The sequence below is a fragment of the Phyllobates terribilis genome, unplaced genomic scaffold, assembly GCF_046119375.1.
Source record: "Phyllobates terribilis strain yellow unplaced genomic scaffold, ASM4611937v1 Scaffold_2__4_contigs__length_985480577, whole genome shotgun sequence".
Classification (NCBI taxonomy): domain Eukaryota; kingdom Metazoa; phylum Chordata; class Amphibia; order Anura; family Dendrobatidae; genus Phyllobates; species Phyllobates terribilis.
The window spans coordinates 155048668-155069268 of NW_027362762.1; the positions used below are offsets into that span (position 1 = coordinate 155048668).

At 51.5% G+C, this 20601-nt stretch overlaps 1 protein-coding gene across 2 annotated transcripts in view; it reads left to right on the forward strand.

The window, feature by feature from the left end:
• Positions 1-20601, forward strand: part of NCKAP1L (NCK associated protein 1 like) — a 419671-nt gene that overhangs the window by 163038 nt on the left and 236032 nt on the right. The gene's annotated exons all lie outside the window — the stretch shown is intronic.

Here is a 20601-nt window from a genome sequence, read left to right on the forward strand (position 1 = left end):
TTTAGCCAAATGCAACGTGCGTTTATTGCTCGAGGTTTTGGATTATTGTTGTAATTATTGTATCTTAAAGAGATTGTCCAACAATTACAACTCTCCTGTCCTACAGAATAGGTGATAAGAGCCTGAATTATAGGGGTCTCAATACATATGGTCAGCACTGCAGGATAAGCTCCCTGATGAAGACAGACCATGACCAAGGTCCACAGATGACCGAAACATTGGCCATTATGCATATTGGAGCTTTATGCTGACACTACAGTAAAGCCTAAATTTGATTTTTTGATTGCATCTCTTGGAGTGCCGTGGTTATTTTCTTCTACATTTGGGTGGATTCTCACTACCACTGTAGCACCCGGACTCAACCAGTAATGCCCAAACATTATATTTAGAGATTTATAGGGGTCCTAACCACAGGGACTTTCAATGATCACAAGAACGGGAATCCCGAATCCCCAACTGAAAGAAGTGTCAGTCACATTCATGCTGCTGCTCCATTCATTGTCTATGAGACTGACATAGTACTGACAAGTAGAGGACTCAGCTTTCTGCATTAGTCCCATAAATACTGAATGACAGCAAAATAAACACAGGGCTTGTTTGATTTATGCAACTTTGAAGGCACGTAGGACAGTATATGGGCTGTATACATCAACTCATGAAAGAAAAAAAGGAAAAAAAACATTTAGAATGTTGCATCTTTTGTATGTTAGATGAGTTAGAGCAATATTAACGTTTGAAAAATGTATATGATCTCTAATATTATTTACATTGGGGCAGATATGGTTCCTAATTATAGAATATTGAATGTACATGGTTTTCTTTATTTATTTTAAGTCACTGTTCTTTTAGGCAACCTGATCTCATTTGCTGGATAGTTGGGTGGCTTTACTAATCATTTGTAATAAGACAGGGTAAACCTAAACTAAATAGTCTTAAAATCCACCATATTTATCACATTGTATCATGCTGGATTATAAATTTAGTGCATTTTTAAATTTGTCTATTCCAAATTTACACTGTCTATTAATTGGTGTAGTTTAAGACCACTGCTTAAAAAAAATAAAAAATAAAAAACCTGAGTAAACCTCCAGTTATTTGGTGCATTTTACAAACACCCATAACCAAACTCTTTTTTCGTAGACCCTCACTAAAAGTATCTAATGAAGTGCAAAGGGGTCTTAAACCCCTTAAAAATATGGCACATGGCATTTGCACCTGAATTTTTGCTTAATTTTAGACAGAATACTGGCATTCGGTATTTTGCCCCAATGTGCCAAGTTGGCTATTTTTCTTTATTTTTTATTATAGTTTAACCCCCTTCCCCCAAAAAAAAGCACTTCTAAGTGCTGGCTGCCAGATATTTCCCTTCTGTCTAATTTTCTGTCTACTGCTAGTTGCTAAGCGCAATCTGCATCTAAAAGCAGATACAACGAGATGGATTACATGGGAACTGGTCTTTGCTTCTGTTCCTGCTTTTCCATCTTTCAAGCTGCAAGCAGGCAGTTGAAGTAGGTGGGTACATTGAGTAAAACCTCGGAGCTGTCACAGCTCTTCTGTGTTACTGTAGCACCCAGAGGTTATTTTATACTAAACTGTATGTTTAATAAAAAAAGTTATTGAAAAAACATATTAGAGGGGTGATATTGTCTATAATCATGTGTAGTCCTTCCACTTTTACATTATAACTAGTGTTGAGCGAGCACTAAAATGCTCGGGTGCTCGAAGCTCGGGCCGAGCTCGCCGTGATACTCGGGTGCTCGACCCGAGCAACGAGCCCAATGTTAGTCTATGGGAGACTCGAGCATTTTTGCGGTGGCACCCCCGGCAGTCTTTTAAAAGCCTAACAAGTGCCCAAAACGATAGTGACAGTGCTCAAATGACATGGGGACAGCATGGGGATCGCCCCAGGAAGCATTTCTGACCCCCACAACGTGGTCAGAGGTATTAAGCCACTTTTACAGGCTCACAATAAAACAAAAGTGAAACTTTTTTCCTGTGAAATATGTTAAGGATAGTGTTGAGCGATACCTTCCGATATCGGGAAATATCGATCGGATTGGATCGGACCGATACCGAAAAAGTATCGGATATCGCCGATTCCGATACCGGAAACCAATGCAAGTCAATGGGACAGAAATATCGGAATGAAAATAAACCCTTTCTTTCCTTGTAGGTTAATTCTACATGAAGGAAAACAACTAAGAATAATGTAGAATGTATTGGGGGAGGTGGGGGAGACAATAAAGGCATAGAGGTTTAGCCCAATCAAATGGAATAGCAGGAATTAATATTTTTTTAAGACGTTCTGAGTTAGGGAAATATTGACTATGTTAAGTATTTTTATATTTTGTCAGATATTTATGTTTCACTACTTCCATGCTCTTCACCTTCTTTTTTACTTCTCCCACACTTTCTCCTTCATCATCCTCAGCATCTTTTTCATCCTCTTCTTCTTCACCTTCTTCATCTTCTTCTTCTTCACCTTCTTCGTATTATTCTTTTTTTTTACATTCTTCATATTCTACTTCTTCATCTTCTTCATATTCTTCTTCTTCATCATATTCTTATTTGTGACAGGCATTCCTGTAGTTGTTATCTATAAAAGGTTGGACATTACACCTTTCGTTCTGCCCGTCACAAAAGATTTACAACAGGATTTGTCCGCGTTCAGTTTGGCCTGCAGCAGCAGGTCTTTTCCAGGGGCACCACGAGGAGGAACGGACTCACTCCCATACACTGCTTAGTCATCTTCTGCTTATAATTTAGATATTATCTTTTGCTCTGATTTTTAGTCTTATGCTTAATGTTCTTCCGCTTTTTGTTCTGCAGCTTCTTGTATTTCTGCTTCTTGGTTTTCTGTCTCTTGTTCTTCTGTATCTTGGTGCTTGTCTTCTCTTCTTTGTCCTCTTGGTCAACTTCTTCAAGGTCATCTTCTTGGTCTTCTTCGGGGTGGTCTTCAGGGTCGTCGTCTTCGGGGGTCCCCGTCTTCGGGGTCCTCGTCTTCTTCGGGTTGGTCTTCTGGGTCCTCGTCTTCGGGGTCCTCGTCTTCTTCGGGGTGGTCTTCAGGGTCCTCGTCTTCTTCGGGGTGGTCTTCAGGGTCCTCGTCTTCTTCGGGGTGGTCTTCAGGGTCCTCGTCTTCTTCGGGGTGGTCTTTAGGGTCCTCGTCTTCAGGGTCGTTGTCTTCGGGGTCCTCGTCTTCTTAGGGTTGGTCTTCAGGGTCCTCGTCTTCAGGGTCCTCGTCAGGGAGATCCAGAGTGATTACCAAGAACCATTTCAAAAAGCTTGAACTTGGAAATGTAGCAGAAGGTACAAGAAAGCTGAGGAACTACCGAGAACCAGCTGACGGTACTGGAACCCGGATGGGTAGCAGATGGTACAAGAGCCAATGGAACTGCCGAAGACCAGCTGACGGTACTGGAACTCGGTTACTAAGCAGGAGGTACCTGTGCCAGAAAGCACTACCAAGGACCAGCAGACGTTGGTGGAACTTGGATACCGAGAAGGAGGCACCTAATCCAAAGGCACTGCCGAGAACCAGCTGACGGTACTGGAACCCGGATGGGTAACAGAAGGTACCCATGTAAAAAAAAGTTCAAGGCCGCGAGCCGGCCGCAGTTACCAAAACCCACAGTCCTACAGGGGGTGCTTGTCCTATTGGCACTATGGAACCAGCCTTCATTGCCTGGTCCCGCAGCCCACATAGGAGTCACCTAAACTGCAGGCACCATAGAGTCGGCTAACCCGACCGCAACACGACAGGACAACGCATTGGAGGCAAAGTGACGTTGACACTACCCGGAAACAGCTGGCGTGCTGGAACCAGGCTGGGCAGGAGGGAGTACCCGTGCCAAAGTCACTGCCGAGAACCAGCTGACGGTACTGGAACCCGGATGGGTAGTAGAAGGTACAAGAGCAAATGGAACTACCGAGGACCAGCTGACGGTACTGGAACCCGGATGGGTAGCAGAAGGTACAAGAGCCAAGGAACTGCCGAAGACCAGCTGACGGTACTGGAACTCGGTTACTAAGCAGGAGGTACCTGTGCCAGAAAGCACTACCAAGGACCAGCAGACGTTGGTGGAACTTGGATACCGAGAAGGAGGCACCTAATCCAAAGGCACTGCCGAGAACCAGCTGACGGTACTGGAACCCGGATGGGTAGCAGAAGGTACCCATGTAAAAAAAAGTTCAAGGCCGCGAGCCGGCCGCAGTTACCAAAAACCAACGGTCCTACAGGGGGTGCTTGTCCTATTGGCACTATGGAACCAGCCTTCATTGCCAGATCCCGCAGCCCACATAGGAGTCACCTAAACTGCAGGCACCATAGAGTCGGCTAACCCGACCGCAACACGACAGGACAACGCATTGGAGGCAAAGTGACGTTGACACTACCCGGAAACAGCTGGCGTGCTGGAACCAGGCTGGGCAGGAGGGAGTACCCGTGCCAAAGTCACTGCCGAGAACCAGCTGACGGTACTGGAACCCGGATGGGTAGTAGAAGGTACAAGAGCAAATTGAACTACCGAGGACCAGCTGACGGTACTGGAACCCGGATGGGTAGCAGAAGGTACAAGAGCCAAGGAACTGCCGAAGACCAGCTGACGGTACTGGAACTCGGTTACTAAGCAGGAGGTACCTGTGCCAGAAAGCACTACCAAGGACCAGCAGACGTTGGTGGAACTTGGATACCGAGAAGGAGGCACCTAATCCAAAGGCACTGCCGAGAACCAGCTGACGGTACTGGAACCCGGATGGGTAACAGAAGGTACCCATGTAAAAAAAAGTTCAAGGCCGCGAGCCGGCCGCAGTTACCAAAACCCACAGTCCTACAGGGGGTGCTTGTCCTATTGGCACTATGGAACCAGCCTTCATTGCCTGGTCCCGCAGCCCACATAGGAGTCACCTAAACTGCAGGCACCATAGAGTCGGCTAACCCGACCGCAACACGACAGGACAACGCATTGGAGGCAAAGTGACGTTGACACTACCCGGAAACAGCTGGCGTGCTGGAACCAGGCTGGGCAGGAGGGAGTACCCGTGCCAAAGTCACTGCCGAGAACCAGCTGACGGTACTGGAACCCGGATGGGTAGTAGAAGGTACAAGAGCAAATGGAACTACCGAGGACCAGCTGACGGTACTGGAACCCGGATGGGTAGCAGAAGGTACAAGAGCCAAGGAACTGCCGAAGACCAGCTGACGGTACTGGAACTCGGTTACTAAGCAGGAGGTACCTGTGCCAGAAAGCACTACCAAGGACCAGCAGACGTTGGTGGAACTTGGATACCGAGAAGGAGGCACCTAATCCAAAGGCACTGCCGAGAACCAGCTGACGGTACTGGAACCCGGATGGGTAGCAGAAGGTACCCATGTAAAAAAAAGTTCAAGGCCGCGAGCCGGCCGCAGTTACCAAAAACCAACGGTCCTACAGGGGGTGCTTGTCCTATTGGCACTATGGAACCAGCCTTCATTGCCAGATCCCGCAGCCCACATAGGAGTCACCTAAACTGCAGGCACCATAGAGTCGGCTAACCCGACCGCAACACGACAGGACAACGCATTGGAGGCAAAGTGACGTTGACACTACCCGGAAACAGCTGGTGTGCTGGAACCAGGCTGGGCAGGAGGGAGTACCCGTGCCAAAGTCACTGCCGAGAACCAGCTGACGGTACTGGAACCCGGATGGGTAGTAGAAGGTACAAGAGCAAATTGAACTACCGAGGACCAGCTGACGGTACTGGAACCCGGATGGGTAGCAGAAGGTACAAGAGCCAAGGAACTGCCGAAGACCAGCTGACGGTACTGGAACTCGGTTACTAAGCAGGAGGTACCTGTGCCAGAAAGCACTACCAAGGACCAGCAGACGTTGGTGGAACTTGGATACCGAGAAGGAGGCACCTAATCCAAAGGCACTGCCGAGAACCAGCTGACGGTACTGGAACCCGGATGGGTAACAGAAGGTACCCATGTAAAAAAAAGTTCAAGGCCGCGAGCCGGCCGCAGTTACCAAAACCCACAGTCCTACAGGGGGTGCTTGTCCTATTGGCACTATGGAACCAGCCTTCATTGCCTGGTCCCGCAGCCCACATAGGAGTCACCTAAACTGCAGGCACCATAGAGTCGGCTAACCCGACCGCAACACGACAGGACAACGCATTGGAGGCAAAGTGACGTTGACACTACCCGGAAACAGCTGGCGTGCTGGAACCAGGCTGGGCAGGAGGGAGTACCCGTGCCAAAGTCACTGCCGAGAACCAGCTGACGGTACTGGAACCCGGATGGGTAGTAGAAGGTACAAGAGCAAATGGAACTACCGAGGACCAGCTGACGGTACTGGAACCCGGATGGGTAGCAGAAGGTACAAGAGCCAAGGAACTGCCGAAGACCAGCTGACGGTACTGGAACTCGGTTACTAAGCAGGAGGTACCTGTGCCAGAAAGCACTACCAAGGACCAGCAGACGTTGGTGGAACTTGGATACCGAGAAGGAGGCACCTAATCCAAAGGCACTGCCGAGAACCAGCTGACGGTACTGGAACCCGGATGGGTAGCAGAAGGTACCCATGTAAAAAAAAGTTCAAGGCCGCGAGCCGGCCGCAGTTACCAAAAACCAACGGTCCTACAGGGGGTGCTTGTCCTATTGGCACTATGGAACCAGCCTTCATTGCCAGATCCCGCAGCCCACATAGGAGTCACCTAAACTGCAGGCACCATAGAGTCGGCTAACCCGACCGCAACACGACAGGACAACGCATTGGAGGCAAAGTGACGTTGACACTACCCGGAAACAGCTGGCGTGCTGGAACCAGGCTGGGCAGGAGGGAGTACCCGTGCCAAAGTCACTGCCGAGAACCAGCTGACGGTACTGGAACCCGGATGGGTAGTAGAAGGTACAAGAGCAAATTGAACTACCGAGGACCAGCTGACGGTACTGGAACCCGGATGGGTAGCAGAAGGTACAAGAGCCAATGGAACTGCCGAAGACCAGCTGACGGTACTGGAACTCGGTTACTAAGCAGGAGGTACCTGTGCCAGAAAGCACTACCAAGAACCAGCAGACGTTGGTGGAACTTGGATACCGAGAAGGAGGCACCTAATCCAAAGGCACTGCCGAGAACCAGCTGACGGTACTGGAACCCGGATGGGTGGTAGAAGGTACAAGAGCAAATGGAACTACCGAGAACCAGCTGGCGGTGCTGGAACCCAGGGTAAATACTAAAAACAGAGTGGAGCCAGAGGTGTAATTGGAGCAAGTTTTAAATCAGTAGTACAGTGGATCTGGACAAAGCAGAGAATTTGCCGGACACACAGCAGGGGAACAGCTGACGTTACTGAACCCCAATAACACTGGAGCAAGCGTTGACTGTGCAGACGGCACTTCTGAGCAGCAACTAGCGGTATTGGAGCCCAGGGTAAATACTAAAAACAGAGGAGCCAGAGGTGTATTTGGAGGAGGTTTTAAATCAGTAGTACAGTGGATGTGGACAGAGCAGGAGAAATTGCCGTCCGCACAGCAGGGGAACAGCTGACGTTACTGAACCCCAATGACACGGCAGCAAGTGTTGACTGTGCATACGGCACTTCCGAGCGCCAACTGGCGGTGTTGGAGCTCAGGGATAATACTGAAAACAGAGGAGCCAGAGGTGTAATTGGAGCAACTTTAAAATCTGTAGTAGTGAGAATGTGGACAGAGCAGGAGAAATTGCCGTCCGCACAGCAGGGGAACAGCTGACCTTACCGAACCCCAATAACATGGCAGCAAGTGTGGACTGTGCAGACGGCACTTCCGAGCGCCAACTGGCGGTGTTGGAGCTCAGGGATAATACTGAAAACAGAGGAGCCAGAGGTGTATTTGGAGGAGGTTTTAAATCAGTAGTACAGTGGATGTGGACAGAGCAGGAGAAATTGCCGTCCGCACAGCAGGGGAACAGCTGACGTTACTGAACCCCAATAACACGGCAGCAAGTGTTGACTATGCAGACGGCACTTCCGAGCGCCAACTGGCGGTGTTGGAGCTCAGGGATAATACTGAAAACAGAGGAGCCAGAGGTGTAATTGGAGCAACTTTAAAATCTGTACTAGTGAGAATGTGGACAGAGCAGGAGAAATTGCCGTCCGCACAGCAGGGGAACAGCTGACGTTACTGAACCCCAATGACACGGCAGCAAGTGTTGACTGTGCAGACGGCACTTCCGAGCGCCAACTGGCGGTGTTGGAGCTCAGGGATAATACTGAAAACAGAGGAGCCAGAGGTGTATTTGGAGGAGGTTTTAAATCAGTAGTACAGTGGATGTGGACAGAGCAGGAGAAATTGCCGTCCGCACAGCAGGGGAACAGCTGACGTTACTGAACCCCAATAACATGGCAGCAAGTGTTGACTGTGCAGATGGCACTTCCGAGCGCCAACTGGCGGTGTTGGAGCTCAGGGATAATACTGAAAACAGAGGAGCCAGAGGTGTAATTGGAGCAACTTTAAAATCTGTAGTAGTGAGAATGTGGACAGAGCAGGAGAAATTGCCGTCCGCACAGCAGGGGAACAGCTGACGTTACTGAACCCCAATAACATGGCAGCAAGTGTTGACTGTGCAGACGGCACTTCCGAGCGCCAACTGGCGGTGTTGGAGCTCAGGGATAATACTGAAAACAGAGGAGCCAGAGGTGTATTTGGAGGAGGTTTTAAATCAGTAGTACAGTGGATGTGGACAGAGCAGGAGAAAGTACCGTCCGCACAGCAGGGGAACAGCTGACCTTACTGAACCCCAATAACACGGCAGCAAGTGTTGACTGTGCAGACGGCACTTCCGAGCACCAACTGGCGGTGTTGGAGCTCAGGGATAATACTGAAAACAGAGGAGCCAGAGGTGTAATTGGAGCAACTTTAAAATCTGTAGTAGTGAGAATGTGGACAGAGCAGGAGAAATTGCCGTCCGCACAGCAGGGGAACAGCTGACGTTACTGAACCCCAATGACATGGCAGCAAGTGTTGACTGTGCAGACAGCACTTCCGAGCGCCAACTGGCGGTGTTGGAGCTCAGGGATAATACTGAAAACAGAGGAGCCAGAGGTGTATTTGGAGGAGGTTTTAAATCAGTAGTACAGTGGATGTGGACAGAGCAGGAGAAATTGCCGTCCGCACAGCAGGGGAACAGCTGACGCTACTGAACCCCAATGACATGGCAGCAAGTGTTGACTGTGCAGACGGCACTTCCGAGCGCCAACTGGCGGTGTTGGAGCTCAGGGATAATACTGAAAACAGAGGAGCCAGAGGTGTAATTGGAGCAACTTTAAAATCTGTAGTAGTGAGAATGTGGACAGAGCAGGAGAAATTGCCGTCCGCACAGCCGGGGAACAGCTGACGTTACTGAACCCCAATGACACGGCAGCAAGTGTTGACTGTGCAGACGGCACTTCCGAGCGCCAACTGGCGGTGTTTGAGCTCAGGGATTACAGTTCAGGTGGCAGAAACATGAACAGAACAGGAGACCTGGATACTTTTGCCAACAATTATTTATTCTGGAAGAGGACTGGCAAATTCATGAGAGATCCAGGCCTTGTTCATTTTGAGAAAAGTAAGCCGGTCAACGTTATCGGAGGATAGTCGCATGCGACGGTCTGTTAGTACACCACCTGCAGCACTAAAGACGCGTTCCGATAATACACTAGCAGCAGGGCAAGCTAGCACCTCCAATGCATACTGACTTAGCTCTGGCCATGTATCTAGCTTACAGACCCAAAACTTGAAGGGAGAAGAGCCGTCTGGGAGTACACTAAGAGGGCAAGACATGTAGTCTGTCACTATCTGACGGAAACGTTGCCTCCTGCTGACTGGAGCCGTCTGTGATGGTGTAGACATTTGTGGCGGCGGGGACACAAAACTTTGCCACATTTCGGCCATACTGGTCTTGCCTTGTGCTGAGGCGCTGCTTCTGCTCCCTCTTTGTGCAGAGCTTCCTCCACTGCCTCGACGCACTGAGCTGCTTTGTAAAGCACTAGCAGCACTGCTCTCGGTTGGAATGGAGAACATGATGGAATGCACCAGTGCGTCTTGGTACTCCCGCATTTTACGCTCCCGGTTCAACGGTGTTATGAGGCTTTGTAAGTTGTCCCGGTAGCGAGGATCTAGGAGGGTGGACACCCAATAATCAGCCGTGTTGAGAATGTGGGCGATGCGGCGGTCGTTTCTCAGGCACTGCAGCATGAAATCAACCATGTGCTGTCCCCTGCTTGAGGCGTGATCTCTGCCTGCTCTGCATCACCCCACCCTCGCTCTAGATACTGACTACTAGAGCATTGTGTACCTCCCTCCTCTGGACAGATGTCTTCCTCATCCATTGACTCCTCCTCATCCTCCTCACAAAGTGTCCCCTGCCTAGGCCTTTGTGAGGAACCACGTTGCGCAGACTGTAGAGAAGCAGATGGCATTTGTGACTCCTCATCCTCCACCTCTTCCAAAACCTCGTCCCTTAGTGCTTGCAGTGTTTTTTCAAGCAGGCAGATAAGGGGGATAGTCATGCTGACTAGTGCATCATCTGCACTCGCCATCCGCGTGGAATAATCGAAGGCACGCAAAACGTGGCAAATGTCCTTCATAGAGGCCCACTCAGTGGTGGTGAAGTGTGAACGGCGCACACTGCGACTTCTTTGCGCCTGCTGCAGCTGGTACTCCATTACTGCTGCCTGCTGCTCACACAACCTCTCCAACATATGTAACGTTGAATTCCACCTGGTGGGTAGGTCACATATGATGCGATGTTCCGGAAGACGTAATCGGCGCTGCAGAGCTGCAATGCGTGATCTTGCATTGCTGGAACGCCGCAAGTGAGCGCACTCTATGCGGACCTTGTGAAGCAGTGCATCAAGATCCGGATAGTCCCTCAAAAAACTCTGCACGACCAAGTTGAGCACATGTGCCAGACATGGGATGTGAGTGAGGTTGCCTAGGCCCAGAGCTGCCACCAGATTTCGGCCATTGTCACACACTACCATGCCTGGCTGGAGATTCGCTGGCACAAACCACACGTCGCTCTGCTGCTTGATGGCATTCCAGAGCTCCTGCGCTGTGTGGCTTCGATTCCCCAAAGAAATTAATTTTAATACGGCCTGTTGACGTTTGGCCACGGCTGTGCTCATATTGGTCACCATAACAGGTAACCGTTCACGGGTCGATGTGGAGGTAGACCGTGACGGCTCCTGCAGCGCTGATTCAGAGGAACTGGAGTATGAGGAGGAGTCAATGTGTACAGACTGGATTCCTGCAATCCTTGGAGTTGGCAGAACACGTACAGCGCCACTGTCAAGATCTGTACCCGGCTCCACAACATTTACCCAATGGGCAGTGAGGGAAAGGTATCGTCCCTGTCCATGCTTACTGGTCCACGCATCGGTGGTCAGGTGGACCTTGCTGCTGACGGCGTTTTGTAGCGCATGTTTAATTTTTCCCTCCACATGATGTTGCAGGGCAGGGACGGCTTGCCTGCTGAAATAAAATCGGCTGGGCACGTTGTATTGTGGGACTGCCAATGCCATAAAGTTACGGAATGTGTCAGTCTCCACCAGCCTGAATGATAGCATTTCAAGGGCCAGTAGTTTAGCAATGCCAGCATTCAGAGCCTGTGCTCGGGGGTGGTTTGCCGAGTATGGGCGCCTTTTCTCCCATGCCTGTGCTAACGATGGCTGTAGACTGACCTGGGAGTGTGAGGATGACTGGGAAAGTGGTGCTGTGGGTGGAATTACACTGTGTCTCTGTACAACAGTGCCTGAGATTCTTCCATGGCGATCCTGTGAGGAAGCCGAACCAGCTGTGTGTGAGCTGGAGGAAGAGGCTACAACACAAGCTGAAGAGGTGGTAGGTGGCGCTGTAGGTTGGCCTAGGTCTTCAGTGTGTTTTTGTAACTCCACCACGTGCTTGGTCCGCACATGTTTCCACATATTTGTGGTATTGAGGTTGCTGACACTTTTCCCTCTTTTCACCTTCTGATTACACAGCTTGCATTTGACAAAGCAAATGTCATCTGCAACTGTGTCAAAAAAGGACCAGGCACTGCAAGTCTTGGGAGCGCCCGCTTTGGATTTTGGAAGAGCCATGCTCCTAATGGGTGCCGAAGTGGAGGCTACAGGCAACCAAGTCTGCCCCCTCCCTCTCCCTCCTTTTTGGGCTGTTCGGGGAATCTCTTCCTCAGAGCTGCTCCCACCACCTTCCTGTCCCTCACGCCATGATGGGTCAAGGACCTCATCATCTACACCACCCTCTTCAAACAACTGCTTCTCCTGGGTAGTCTCGACAGCACAGTACGCACCAGAAAGTGGCACCTGAGTCTCATCATCAGATGCGTACTGAGGTGTGCTGCTGACCATAGGCACTGGCCCACCCGCCTCTTCAGATTCAGAGAGACAAAACGGTTGCACATCACTGCATACTACCTCTTCTTCAAATTCTCGAATTCTGCTTGGCTGGCCCCCTCTTTCCAAGCCAAGAGATTCAGAGAACAGAAGTAGAGATGGCTCCTGTCCAGGGCTCTCTGACTGCCTGGGCAATTTGGCAGGTGGTGAAGAGACAGATGGGTGCTCTTCAGTGCTCAGGACCTGAGAGGATCTGGAACTAATTGAAGTCGATGCGTTAGCTGCCATCCATCCGACAACGGCTTCAATTTGGTCCTCCCGCAGCAGTGGGGTACGGCTAGCTCCTACAAAGCTGCGCATAAAGGACTGTTCCCTGGTAAAACTGGGGGATGCTGAGTCACTGGTGCCCGCAGCAGGCACAGAATCCCCACGTCCTCTCCCTGCAGGCACAGAATCCTCACGTCCTCTCCCTGCAGAAACTCCACGCCCACGCCCACGACCACATGCCTTACTCCCTGCATTCTTCATCTTGGTAGACTGATAAAGATAGGCAGAAAAGTACTAAGGGCTTAGTGTGCTTATTCCTGAACAGCTGCTAACAGGTATAAGAAACACTAATTTTATAAAGTGTGGACTAGACTTTAATATGAGCTAATGTGGCCTACACAACTGTAAAGTGGAGTGTTTGGTGAACTTTATTTAGTTTTTTTTTGTCACAAAAAGACACTGGATGTGCCTAAAGATGTATTAACGATAGTATCACAAACTTTTTGTAGCTATTACAATGTAGGAAGGTAACCTACAATGCAATAGATGAGGCTGCAAAAAATAGGCTAATACTAATCTGGCTGGGGCTGCAGGGCCCAATGCTGCAGAAAGGCTCCTCTAACTACTTCTATATAGTGTGTTTGGAACCAATTTAGCTGAATACGGATGGAACCACCACACTAATAGGAGAAATCAGGAAAAATTATGAATTGGCAAAAAAGGACAATGTATGAGGCAGTGACACACACTGAGTGCACTACAACCAGACGTGGTTGAAGCACACACTACAGGGTGAGCTGCACTCACACACCAGATCTTGCAGACAGCGGTGAACAGTACAGATGCAGAGCACTGTGCACTAGCGCTGCAAGACCAAAAAAATTTCTCTATCTACTCCTATATAGTGTGTTTGGAACCTATTTAGCTGAATACGGATGGAACTGTAGCACCCTGAGGATTCGGCTGCTACAGGGGTGTTGCACCTCAACCCAGAGGTGTGATATTCCACTCCCGGGTAAGGATGGAGTGTGGACCTGAGCTCGGTAGGCTGCATGCACTACACACATCCCATTTCCGAGGAGCAGACCGACGGTACTCCCACTTAGAAATGTGCAGGTACGACCGAGTCTGTTCCTGGCTGGAGTGGGAGGGGGGTGGTACATCCCAAGTAGTGTAGGGGCAGATAGGGGGAGCAGCCTGGGTAAAGATAGGAGCTCATTGGGTGCTGGTCACCTGAGCTCACACATAGAGGGTGTATATAAGGTGGGCACCATCAAAGATCAGGGTCAGTCAGCCACAGTCAGTCAGTCTGTGAGTCTTTGCAGAGAAGTCAGAGGAAGAGGAGCAGAGCAGCCCCAGAGAGAGAGAGAGGAGAAAGCAAGAAAGACCCAGAGGGGGAAACAGAAAAGGAACTCTGAGAACCCAAAGTCCATCAGCGGGTGAAGAGTTGGCAAAAGGGTACCGGATCCCAAACTGGTGGGGGCAAAAGCACACCCTAGCCAGAGACCGGAGGCCGTGGGCAGCGTCTGCCACGGCCACCCACCACATCCACCCCGAAGGCATACCACGTGGAGGGTCAGGGAACCCAAGGCCAAGGGTCTCCCAACAGAAGGCCCGAGGGAGCTGGACCTAGGTGGATCACTAGTGGGAACGGCCAGAGGAAAGGACAGAAGGAGAGCTCAGGGTCACGCTCCGGACTTGCTTGGGGGTTGGCTGAATCCAGGACCTGGTGGACGCAGCACGGCTCGGGTGGTCACTTGAAGCTGGAGTGACCGGAACAACAGCAGTGAGTAAATACCCTAAACTGCACAACCCGACTCTGTCTTCATTTAACATCTATGCTGCACCACCACAACCCCCATTCTCTGCACCTGACCCCCTGAGGCTATACCCCACCCGTTGGGGGTTATACCACCAAAAGCTGCACCAGCACCATCAGCCTCAGCGGACCCTGCTGCAGCGGCGGCCATAGTGACCGCAATACAACGGGTGGCGTAGTCGACATTAAGAACTTAATAACATCTGTAGGACTGCCACATACAACTGAGTTTGACACCCTGGGCACGGACCGGGTCACAGCCACTCGGAAGACTACAACTCCCATCTGATCCGGCTCCGGGTATTCCCCTAAAGAATATGGCCCAGGGGGCGCGTCAACTTTGGCGTAGTCGGCAGGATCTCGTGCCCGCAACAACCGGGTACTGCGTGCCTGAAGAAAAGAACGAGTTTACCTCAAAAAGAAGTCTCCTGCCGGTTCCGGAGGGTCCACGCCAGCGGACCCCATCACAGGTCGATTCCAGCCGGTTGTCCGCCATTAACAGCGTTTTCCCGCCATCTGCAGAGTTTCCCGCCACTGGGAGACGATTCCCGCCATTTCCGAAGGTTTCCCGCCTTGGAAGAGCGGACGCCATTATGGGCGTGCCAGAGGGTGGCGAGAGGCCACCTCCCATCGTGGGCCAGGACCGAAAATGGCGCCAAAAGTGGAAACCGCCCCCACCAACAGAGACTGTGATGCTAGAGGTGTCTGTCAGCGTGAAAGAACTGCCCCTGGAGCTGACAATCACCAAGTGGCCCCGGGACCGCCCTCGAGGGGGGAGGAGACGAAAGGAGAGAACAAAGATGGGTGTCGCTTGGAGCAGTCTGGAGCGAGCGCACCCGGAGGCAAGAAGCCTGGAGAAGAGTATCGGAGGAGCTTACCCGGAGATGGCGAGAAAGCAGAGCAGCACCGGCCCGTTGGCCAGGAGCCTGCTAGAAACAGAGGAGGGAGAGCAGAGCAGCACCGGCCCGCTGGCCAGGAGCCTGCTGGAGACAACAGAAGGAGAGCAGAGCAGCACCGACCCGTTGGTCAGGAGCCTGCTGGAAGCAACGACCCCACTAGGCCTAGTGGAGGTCCTAGCACAGCTCCCCCGAGACCGGGAGTGTGCACAGACCGCTCTGGAGGGCCTCGCAAGGAGGATGGCCCGGGTGCAGCGAGAGACGTTGGCGGAGTGGAGCCGTGAGATGGCCCAGCAGACCGAGACCTGTCAGCGGAGCACGCCACCCGAGACGAGGAGACAGACCGCCTCTGAGAATGGCGCGGGAGGACTGAAGGCCGGAGACGGCGCCGAGAAGGGAGCCGAACGAGTGGAGGCAGGTAAAGGGGACGTCTATACCCCAAACCGGGAAACCGCGTACCTGCCCCAGCTCCCCGTCGCAGAGCCCGAAGTCTATCCTGCCGTGCCCGTCGCTGCAACGTCACCGCCGCAGACTAGGCCTCAAACGGGAGCCGCGACCCCTGTGACGTCACACGCCTCGACCCCGAGCGTGACCAAGCAGGAAGTACCACCAGCCTGGTCGCAAGGCCTAGTACCCCCGGGCGCCGCAATACCAACAGCGCCCCCTACCTCCGCGGAGCCCCCGGCCTGGTCGCAGGGCCAAGTAGCCCAGGGCGCCGCCGTCCTTACGGTGCCCTTCACCTCCCAGATACCCCAGGCCTGGCCGCAAGGCCCGGGCAACCCGGGCGCTAACACCACCGCGCCCATAAGACCAAAAGTGCCGCATCTGGGAGAAGACCTGTTCGCCCAGCATACGTGCCTGGACGGGTCTGAAGCTAAAGGTAACCATAAAGAAAGAGCAGGAGGACGTCGTCGTTAAGTACAGCGAAGCAGAAGCTGTATATAGTTGCCCGTCGGGGCACCGTGAACTGTAACTGTTGCTAATATAGTCCCCGTTGGGACCAGCAAGTGTGAACTGTTACCCGTATTTCCCTTAATCCCACTGACCGAGGACTGAGAGCGGTCATTCCTCCCTAATACCTGGCCGAGGACTGAGAGCGGCCACTACCCCTTTTGTATATAGTTGCGCTTCCTAAAGCGCCCCCTACCGGTTTTATAGGAAAACCATTTTTCAAGAAAAGACTGTCGCACTGTACCCGGTCACACGTTGCACAGTGACCGGAGGAGGAGCCAGAGGCGACGAGAATGTTTTATATGAAGAGTTTTATGATGCTGCTAATATATGTTGTTTTATATGTTTTATATGTTTATGCAAAAAAAATGTATGTTTTGGTGTTGTTTATGTCTTACAGCCCGAGGACGTGCTGTGATTTACCAGGGGGGAATGTAGCACCCTGAGGATTCGGCTGCTACAGGGGTGTTGCACCTCAACCCAGAGGTGTGATATTCCACTCCCGGGTAAGGATGGAGTGTGGACCTGAGCTCGGTAGGCTGCATGCACTACACACATCCCATTTCCGAGGAGCAGACCGACGGTACTCCCACTTAGAAATGTGCAGGTACGACCGAGTCTGTTCCTGGCTGGAGTGGGAGGGGGGTGGTACATCCCAAGTAGTGTAGGGGCAGATAGGGGGAGCAGCCTGGGTAAAGATAGGAGCTCATTGGGTGCTGGTCACCTGAGCTCACACATAGAGGGTGTATATAAGGTGGGCACCATCAAAGATCAGGGTCAGTCAGCCACAGTCAGTCAGTCTGTGAGTCTTTGCAGAGAAGTCAGAGGAAGAGGAGCAGAGCAGCCCCAGAGAGAGAGAGAGGAGAAAGCAAGAAAGACCCAGAGGGGGAAACAGAAAAGGAACTCTGAGAACCCAAAGTCCATCAGCGGGTGAAGAGTTGGCAAAAGGGTACCGGATCCCAAACTGGTGGGGGCAAAAGCACACCCTAGCCAGAGACCGGAGGCCGTGGGCAGTGTCTGCCACGGCCACCCACCACATCCACCCCGAAGGCATACCACGTGGAGGGTCAGGGAACCCAAGGCCAAGGGTCTCCCAACAGAAGGCCCGAGGGAGCTGGACCTAGGTGGATCACTAGTGGGGACGGCCAGAGGAAAGGACAGAAGGAGAGCTCAGGGTCACGCTCCGGACTTGCTTGGGGGTTGGCTGAATCCAGGACCTGGTGGACGCAGCACGGCTCGGGTGGTCACTTGAAGCTGGAGTGACCGGAACAACAGCAGTGAGTAAATACCCTAAACTGCACAACCCGACTCTGTCTTCATTTAACATCTATGCTGCACCACCACAACCCCCATTCTCTGCACCTGACCCCCTGAGGCTATACCCCACCCGTTGGGGGTTATACCACCAAAAGCTGCACCAACACCATCAGCCTCAGCGGACCCTGCTGCAGCGGCGGCCATAGTGACCGCAATACAACGGGTGGCGTAGTCGACATTAAGAACTTAATAACATCTGTAGGACTGCCACATACAACTGAGTTTGACACCCTGGGCACGGACCGGGTCACAGCCACTCGGAAGACTACAACTCCCATCTGATCCGGCTCCGGGTATTCCCCTAAAGAATATGGCCCAGGGGGCGCGTCAGAACCACCACACTAATAGGAGATATCAGGAAAAATTATGAATTGGCAAAAAAGGACAATGTATGAGGCAGTGACACACACTGAGTGCACTACAATCAGACGTGGTTGAAGCACACACTACAGGGTGAGCTGCACTCACACACCAGACCTTGCAGACAGCGGTGAACAGTACAGATGCAGAGCACTGTGCACTAGCGCTGCAAGACCAAAAAAATTTCTCTATCTACTCCTATATAGTGTGTTTGGAACAAATTTAGCTGAATACGGATGGAACCACCACACTAATAGGAGATATCAGGAAAAATTATGAATTGGCAAAAAAGGACAATGTATGAGGCAGTGACACACACTGGGTGCACTATAACCAGACGTGGCTGAAGCACACACTACAGGGTGAGCTGCACTCACACACAGAGACCTTGCAGAAAGCGGTGAACAGCACAGAGAATTGTGCACTAGCACTGCAAGGCACAGCGATTTATAAAGTAGCTTGGGTAAAGCAGAATAGACCAAATAGGTAGCTAAAACTGTCCCTCAGAACAACAGCATCCTATCCCTAACTGAATTCACAGCAGAGTGAGCTCAAAATGGCGGCGGCGGCTTTTATAGTGCATCATGACATCATTTCAGCAGCCAATCACAGCCATGCCATTAGTTAAGATGCCTACATGCCTAACAGGATGTGCCCACACTTCTTAGGATCCTCATTGGCTGAATAAAATGAAAATGGCTCATTGCATTATGGGAACTTCCGATTCCGGTATACGATATTGCAAAAGTATCGGAATTAAGTATCGGAATTCCGATACCGCGAATATCGGCCGATACACGATATTTCAGTATCGGAATGCTCAACACTAGTTAAGGAACATCCTTTCCAGGGAAAAGACTTGTGTATAAGTTAAAATAAATGACCAAAAACAAAAATACTCCTCCACACCTTCGGCTATGTTCACAAGTAGCATTTTTTATGCGTTTTTGCACTTTTGTATTGCTTTCAACTATGACAAATGCATTCACCGGGAAATGTCATTTTAACATTTTACAACCTTATCTGGCCATGTGCTGTGTGACACTTGCATAAAGTGCTGAAAAGACATGGGAACAGCATGGGGAAGACCCCTGGAAGCATCTCTGACTCCCAGGTCACTGTCTAAAAGTGTGCCCATCATAAGTGATCCTTGCCGCATCAGAAGATGCAGACTTGCAACTATCCCCATGCAAGTTCTAGTCCCAGGGCAGTGTTCAATTGTACCTCCCCCATTCCTTGCAATACAAGCGCAAGTATGCAGCCTGCCACCCACCCACCCCCAGGCTGCAATACCATACTGCTTGCTTGCTTGAACTTGAAATTGGGCCTTTTAGGCATGTGGAGGCGGAATCTGGCCACCACGTCATGGCTGTGTTGGCGGCCTGGAATCCATACTCAGTCCCCAGCCGTCCGGCGGCCAGGTGTCCATACTCAGTCCCCAGCCGCCCCACGGCCGAGTGTCCACACGGTCCCCAGCCGCCTGGGGGCAGTCGGGTGTCCATAAACGGTCCCCAGCCGCCCCCATTTCTCCTTGGAACATCCCCCCACACACTTTTTTTTAGCCCGGCCTGCTTTAGGCAGCATTGGACGAGCCCACCAGAGAACCAGACTCCTCCGGTGGGCCCTGACTTCTCCATCGGTGGAGTTGAGAGTGCCAAGGTGAGGAGCATGATGATGATGACAGAAGTTAGCATCTGCTATGTTTTCTTTTAATGCAAGTGTAAGTGTGCAGCCTGCCACCCACCCACCCCCAGACTGCAATTCATACTGCTAGCTTGCACTTGAAATGGGGCCTTTTAGTTTAGAGGAGGCCGAAGCTGGCCACTACCTCATGGCTGCTTCCCCAGCCGCCCCTATTTGTCCTGGTGTTCCTTATACATAAGATTAAGCGCGTATACCAAAACATTACCTGTGCCCTCCCCAGTGCATTTAGTGGGAAGGAGAGCCTATTCCGCTGTAGTGTGTGCATGCCAAACCCCTGTTCATGGTACATGCGAAGATGTCTCCCACCTTGCACCTGTCATTGCAGACTTGCAACTATCCCGATTCAAGTCCTTGTCCCAGGGCAGTGTTCAATTGTACCTCTCCCATTCCTTGCAATGCAAGCGCAAGTATGCAGCCTGCCACCCACCCACCCCCAGGCTGCAATACCATACTGCTTGCTTGCTTGCACTTTAAATTGGGCCTTTTAGGCATGTGGAGGCGGAATCTGGCCACCACGCCTTGGCTGTGTCGGCGGCCTGGTATCCATACTCAGTCCCCAGCCGCCTGGTGGCCGGGTGTCCCCGCTTGCTCCCCAGCCTCCAGGGGGTGGCCGGGTGTCCATACTCGGTCCCCAGCCACCCCTATTTGTACCGGTAACCTTTCCCACACTTTTCTTAGCCTGGCCTGCTTTAGGGCAGCATTGGCCGAGCCCACCGGACTATCAGACTCCTCCGGTGGGCCCTGGCTTCTCCATCAGGGGAGTTGAGAGTGCCAAGGTGAGGAGCATGATGAGGATGATAGAAGTTAGCATCTGCTTTGTTTTGTTGTAATGCAAGCGCATGTATGTAGTAGCGGCTAGGCCTGAGGAGGTCAGCATTTTGGCGCATATCCTACCTCCTCCGAGGATTGCTGGATGTTTTCCTGCTACTATCCAAGTTCTATGACTCCCGT